This window comes from Theobroma cacao, chromosome 3, assembly GCF_053813885.1.
Source record: "Theobroma cacao isolate CCN51 chromosome 3, ASM5381388v1, whole genome shotgun sequence".
In the NCBI taxonomy this organism is placed as follows: Eukaryota; Viridiplantae; Streptophyta; class Magnoliopsida; order Malvales; family Malvaceae; genus Theobroma; species Theobroma cacao.
Window position 1 is genome coordinate 30,603,264 of NC_142641.1, and position 6,961 is coordinate 30,610,224.

Consider the following 6,961-nt stretch of genomic DNA (forward strand, 5'->3'; position numbering starts at 1 on the left):
AAAAATAGAGTTTGGTCTAAGTAATTGAGTTAGGGTTTGAAAGTACAAATGCACAAGGAATGTATTTGCACCACCGTGACACCCGTTCAAAGAATCATACTTATTGTTTTTTTAATAACATCATCTTACAAAAAAAGTAAATCCAACAGGAACATAGTCCAAGCATCATAAAAGTGCATAAAGCTCACAAAAAGAAAAGACAAAAAGCAAAGCTCCAAAAGGGCCAAACTCAAGCAGAGGCAACAAGAAAAACATAAAAAAGAGGAAAAAAATTACAAAAAGTTGGAAAACATCACCTAGAAGGAGAAAGGAAAAAGAGAGCAGTTATCCAAAAACTTGCAAAAGATCAAAATTTCTACCCACATCAGCCTTGGCAAGGCGATCAGCTAATTGAATTGAGGAACGCGGTGAATAAAACAATTGACCAATTTGAAATTTTTTTCATAAAAAATTTAATCTGAATCAAAATTTGCTTAAACCACCATGGAGCGAAAAAAGGTTGCTTGCACCACATGACAGCTATGGAGGAGTCAGATTCCACAATTAAACAATGGAAGGAAGCCCGCGAAGAAGCTACGAACAACAGGAAAGCTTCCTTAATGGCCATAATTTCTGTAGAGTTTGAGTCACGAGGCCCTTTAGATTTGGAAAATAAGATTTTAACATTACCATTATAATCTCTTAAAGCATCTCTGATACCAGACTCCCCTAGGCATCCATTAGCAACTCCATCGACATTGAATTTCAAACTACCACACTGAAAAAGAGTCCAAATAACATTAGGTTTAACCTTTTTACTAGTCACAGCAGCTTTAATACAAATGGGGTCTCATATCATGTCTAAAATCCTAGGATTGTCCAAAGGCCATTTAACCTTGACGCATCAACAAAGCCTTAATTTCACAGATTCAAAGAATAATACTAATTAATTGTATGTTATCTATTTTAGTCTTAATTAATAATTCTTGATTTCATACTTATATTTTCGCTAATTACTATCTATTATTTATTTTCAATTTTTATGCATTAGTAGATATTGGAGATTTTTCTTAAATCTTCCTAACTTTCTAGTGGTACTTAAAAATTTTTCATCACTTCGAGAATATACAAGAAAACACACTTATTTCTTGAAAAAGCTTCATTATTAGACTTACTTGATTTTTTACGAGAATGAGTCTCAATTTTAGATGTTATATTTTAAAAATTTATTATTAATTTAATTTCTTATCATTATGATTTTTCAATACTTATTGATTTTAATAAATAAATGAAATCCATTACATTGAAGCCTTTTTTAATTTCTCTCAACTCTTTGGTGAAATCTAAAGAAATTTTTCTCGCTTAGCAAATTTCTAGAGAAACTTGTCTCTGCAATGCTCTTAAGAAAATCTCGTCCTAAAAAATTTCATTTATGAGTCGAAGTAATGTTATTGAAGCACTTAATGCAATCATAGAATAAATGATGGGATTTTCTCATTTTATTAAATAGCACACAAAAATCTTTGTATTGGAAAATTTTCCTAAATTCTCCCAATGGTTTGGTAGAATCTAGGAATATCTCCTCACTTAAAGAATTTTTGAGAAAGTTGTGTTTACAATTTTTTCTAGAAATATTCATCATCGGGGATTTTCATCCACTTGCAGAAATAAATATCTCAAATGAATGCAATATATTAAGTAATGAATGCTAATGATGCAAAAAAAAAATTATTTATTTGTTATATTTTTAATATTTTTAATCTTTTTTTATTGATATATTCTTTAATGTATATGTTTCATTACTCTCTATTTGTTCCTTTTTTCTATATATTTTCTTTATATAATTCTTGATTTTCAAAGTAAATTAATTTACTATTATTATTTTTTATTTATTTATCATTTTTATTTATTCATTTTATATATAAATGTATATTTCTTTTATATCCCTTGTATTTCTTTTAAAGGAATACATTTATTTACTCCTTTACTACAATCAATTTATTTAGCATAAATATAATATATATTTAAAAAACTACATTATATAACATTTATATTTTTTATCATTTTTAAAAGAAACATATTTTATTATTTATTGTTATTTTCTTACTCATTTATTATTCACTTCTCTAATTTTCATTATAATTATATTATTTTTATCTATATTAATTAAATAATTTTTTAAGTACTAATGATTATTTGGTTTAATTTAATATAGGAATAAAATTTTAGGAAACTCTCCAAACTCTTTGGTGGAGTCCTAGTTGATTCCTCACCTTAGAAAAATTAATTTGAAATTGTGTTTTTACATAATTCAAATAAAACTAGTGTGCTACTCACGTGTTGTGTTTGGTACTATTTACTATTCAATTCACTTTAATGCGAGTAACAAGTATAAAACATGAAAGATATTAACAATAAAGGAAAAATAAATTAAAAAGAAAATTTTAAATAAAAAAAAGTGTAATGAAAATATTATGACTAGGTGTGGAGTGTACTGTTTTATGTTGACTTTCTTGTTTGTTTGTGAAGATGATAACAATATCGTCAATTGTATACTATCCAAATAATATAATAAAAAGATATCAGTAATTTTGCAGTGTCTAATATAAAGTATTTTAAGTTTGATTGAAATTGTAAACCTACACAACATAACTAGTTATGAAATGATAATAAAATATGTATAGATATCTACTGAATTTGCATTGTATTTATAAACAAAAAATTTCTAGTATATAGGTAATGGAAAAAGAGAAAGCTATATAAAATATCAAATATACCTGAATGTAGGTTATCAAAATTTTCTTTGTAAACAATATTCCTGGACTCATTTAAAAATTGTTCATGATCATCAATGACTAAAATTTTGAGTCTATGTCATGATGTTACTCTTAAGGAGCTACATATAGTTGTACATATGTGAATACAAGCTTCGGTAAGTACAAACCAATTTTATCTAGTGTTTGACATTGGTTTTTGTTGATAGTCATATTATAAGACAATCTAACTGAAAATTGTTTTCAATTAAAGATGAAAAGCCATTTGCAATGCTTTATTATCAAAACAATTCGAGAAACAAAGTATTTATTTCCAGCATGAGTGCCAGAAGTAATTTTTCCTTCTATTATATTTGAAGCTAATTGTATAATTGAAAGTCTAATACCATTACATAAACTTAACTTTTAGTTTATATTTCTTAATAATATAATGACAGAACCTACTTGTAAATTAATCTCATGATGAGGTATACTGGGAAACTTGAGTGAGTTTAAAAATTGTAGTGGATAAAGCAAATCACGTTTTGATATATGGCTTGTGACTTGTGTTATTGTATCACTACTATAGTATGTTCTTATACATCCTGGTAGCAAGTTAAGAGTAAATGCATTAATCAAATCAACTGTTTGCTTGTAATGCGTAAATGCTGAGCGATCAAATGAAGATTGAAATTGCATTTGGTTCTAAGAAAATCAATTGAAACTCCAAAAGCACAACTCGTAATAGGTTCAACAAAGATAGTTTGAAATTCTCCTCAACAGTTGAATGAACTCACACATGTTTTCAAACAAATATATCAATAAGATTATATGTAGCTATATTTACAAGACAATTTGAACTTTAGATTGCAACATTTGTTAAATACAATTTTTTATTCATCTGCGTAACATCACCATTATCCGTTTTTAAACCAAGTTCACTTTCATCTATAGATAGTGATATAAAAATATCAACATACTCACATTCTCTATCTGAAGAGTAAATTTTTCTTGTCTTACAAAAAGGCTTGATCACTAGTTTATCAACAACTATTGTAATAAGTTCAACAAATATGCTTTGTAGTTTTATTTGACGATTAAGATTGGAATGATTTGATATATTATATCGAACAAGTATCTTAGTAAGATTAAAGGTAGATATATTTAGTGGACAATATGTATCCAACCTTACAAAATTTATTGAATGCATAACTTCATTTTTCTTCTGATAATTAGTATTATATATATATATCAAACAAAGCAACCTCAATTTGTAGATGATGATGTACAAATATTCACATAATACTTATTTCTACATAATCTTTTAGATTTTAATATTTTAACCCTTTTAAACTTATCTTGTCTTGCTTGCTGAACAAGATCTATTATAAGATAAAAACTGAAAGCATGAAAAAGTACCTACAAATAAACAAAAATGCATAAAAAATCATTTAAGAATAAATATATTAAACATTGGTATCAAATTATGCAATTATCTAAGGTGTTTACTTTATATTAAATGTCACGACCCGGAACTCCCATCGAGCCCGTGACAACCGCCGCGAAGCCTCGATAGACATTCTTCCCCCGAACGCCTTTCGAGACCTCGCAAGGCTTTTGTACCAGTTTTTCCATTCCTCTCTCTTTTTTTCATTTTCTTTTTTTTTTGAATAATAAAATAAACTAAAAATATTAATTAAAATAATCTATTTTAATGTAAAACAATATATATATGTATATTTTTGAAACATCAAAAAATTAATTTTCTGCACATAAAAACAAAATAAATTTATACATACTATAATATAGAAAACTAGAGTATGCAATTTAAATTACAATGACACGTGAGCCCCCAAATAACTGATAAGGTTTAAGTCTATAACCTTGCTTTCTAGGATGCAACTCCGAAATTTACTTCTCGATGCAATTGACAGTCTACTGCCTATTATGAGCCTGAAAAATGTATAGGAAGAAGGGGTGAGATTATAAAATCCCAGTGAGTAGACAAACATCATCAAAATAATCTAAAGCCGAGTAATAGGAGACAATTAAAATAATTCATCCCAACCCATATAAATAATTGGATTTCATCTAATTACTCAACATGGCTTATGCACTTTTCAAAAACTTGGCTCTTGCCAAAAATCCATTCTCGGGGATACCTCGCGAAAGCATCTTACCGAGACCGCCAAGGCTGTTTATTGTCACACACACAAACACATTTCACCTCTGACAACACAGCCGTTCCTTGGCGTTGGCTGAGTCCCAACTTCACGTGGTGGCCAGCGTGAAGTGTACTCAAATCCTACCTCGGGAGTTATCCTACGCGCCTCTCCAATCGAGGTAAGCTCAATAATTGGGAACCGTGCCCCTCTAATTAGGCTGGCCCACGGAACCCCCGTCACTGCAGTGCCCACTTTATAATCCACCCACCAATAAAATCACAACAGTATGACATGGCTCACTTAACACATTCAAGGCAAATCAAAGTAGTTCACATATTCTTTAAATCAAAAAAAATAACCAGTCATACCCACATTTATCATAAGCCATTTAATGTAAAATCATGGATAAACAACACAATCATAGTATAGGTCTCCAATTACTCTATTTTTGAAATCATTATTAAATTTTCAAAAATTTTATAAAATTATTTTATAAAATCCCATTTTCCCATAAAACACAATAATTTTCCAATTAAATCATTTTTCCATAAAATCACACAATTAAATAAATCTACTCTAGATAATTAAGACGATAGTAAGTTTACTCACTGTACTAGGAGTAGATATACTCCTATTCTCGGTCCTCGGGTGTAGTCTTTTACCCGTATCAAATAGCTCACCACCTATCCACAATACATGACACAAAAATTCAATAATTTGTGTCAAATCAATATATATTATTTCAGGCTCTTATCCATGCGTATGCACTAGATAGGGTGTGAAATGTTTGGACAATCGCTTAATCATGTGTCCGACCTAACTCGCCTATACACGGTGTAAATTTCTAAAATCTCCAATTCAACTCCAATTCCATCCATTTCAATTTCAATTATCCAATTATATCCACAATACCTCAATGACTATGAATGTGGTCCAATTTATCAGTTCGGATCACAAGTTACGCTTTTACCCCTAGTGGATAAAAATTTCAATTTTTTTACACCAAAAATTCCCATTTAATTTCCAACCTCATAATTCATCATTTTTCCATCTAATTCTCTTAAAATAAAGTCAACCTCATCCTCACACACCATTGGCTAGATTCGGCCTAGAGAAATTCATGGAGAAAATGAATATTTTTCTTGTTGTTTTACTCATAAACATGCTAAACTAACACTAAACACTAACATAGTTCAAAATCAAATTAATCTAACAACTTTCTCTCTCTAAACCCATATGATCAGATTTGAATCCATCATCAAAACACATAATTTAACCATAGAAAATAAGGAGAAATGCATGGAAATGATAAATCTTAAGCTAAGCTTGAAAAATCATACCTTTAAACACTTGATTCCTTGAAAAATCACACTTTTTCTTTGAATTTTCTCACTCTAGGGTTTGTTCTTATTTCTCTCTCTCTCCTGCTGGTTTTGGCTGACCCTCCCAATGAATAATTCTGGAATTTTCAAGCCTTTTAATAGGCTTAATAAAATATTATTATTTTATTTACCTTTTGAATATTTTATTATTTTATTTTTTTCTAGTCATCTTTTTGACTTTATTTTTCTACCACTCAATCCTCTTCACTTATCCATGTCTTCCATGAAATTTCTAGACTTTTCCAAAGTTTTGGTGGGGTAAATTTTTAAAAATTACACTTTTGCCCCCGTAAAGTGAAAAATTACACTTTTGCCCCAAAAATTGAAAAATTACCAAAATGCATAATTTTCACTCCTTATACTCATATCATGCTCCATTTAATCAAATTTGATCTAAATTCTCTCGAAAAATTCAATTTCGTCCTCGGGTGGTAAAATTACGATTTTGCCCATAGATAGTGAAAATTCCGGTTTGACTCTGAATTGATCCTCGAACTCCGAATTACCATTTTGAGTCATCCCTGAACTGTGAAACTCTTAATTTCACCTTAAAATTCCTATTTGAACTAGTTCGAGGCTTAATCGACTCAATGGTACCATTAGGGGCAATATCATCATTTAACGATTTCTCGAACTTCCTAAATATACAAACATTCTATCGAGCATGTAAATGACGTTATAA

The 6,961-nt window shown here is 29.2% G+C and overlaps 1 long non-coding RNA gene across 1 annotated transcript; it reads right to left on the reverse strand.

Moving 5' to 3' along the window:
* Positions 1-4,573: 4,573 nt before the first annotated feature.
* LOC148763700 (uncharacterized) lies at positions 4,574-6,339 on the reverse strand. The gene is made up of 3 exons (XR_016025101.1): positions 6,238-6,339; positions 5,507-5,580; positions 4,574-4,685 (listed from the first exon to the last, which is right to left on the reverse strand). It is a non-coding gene; the product is annotated as an uncharacterized LOC148763700 (long non-coding RNA).
* Positions 6,340-6,961: the final 622 nt, after the last annotated feature.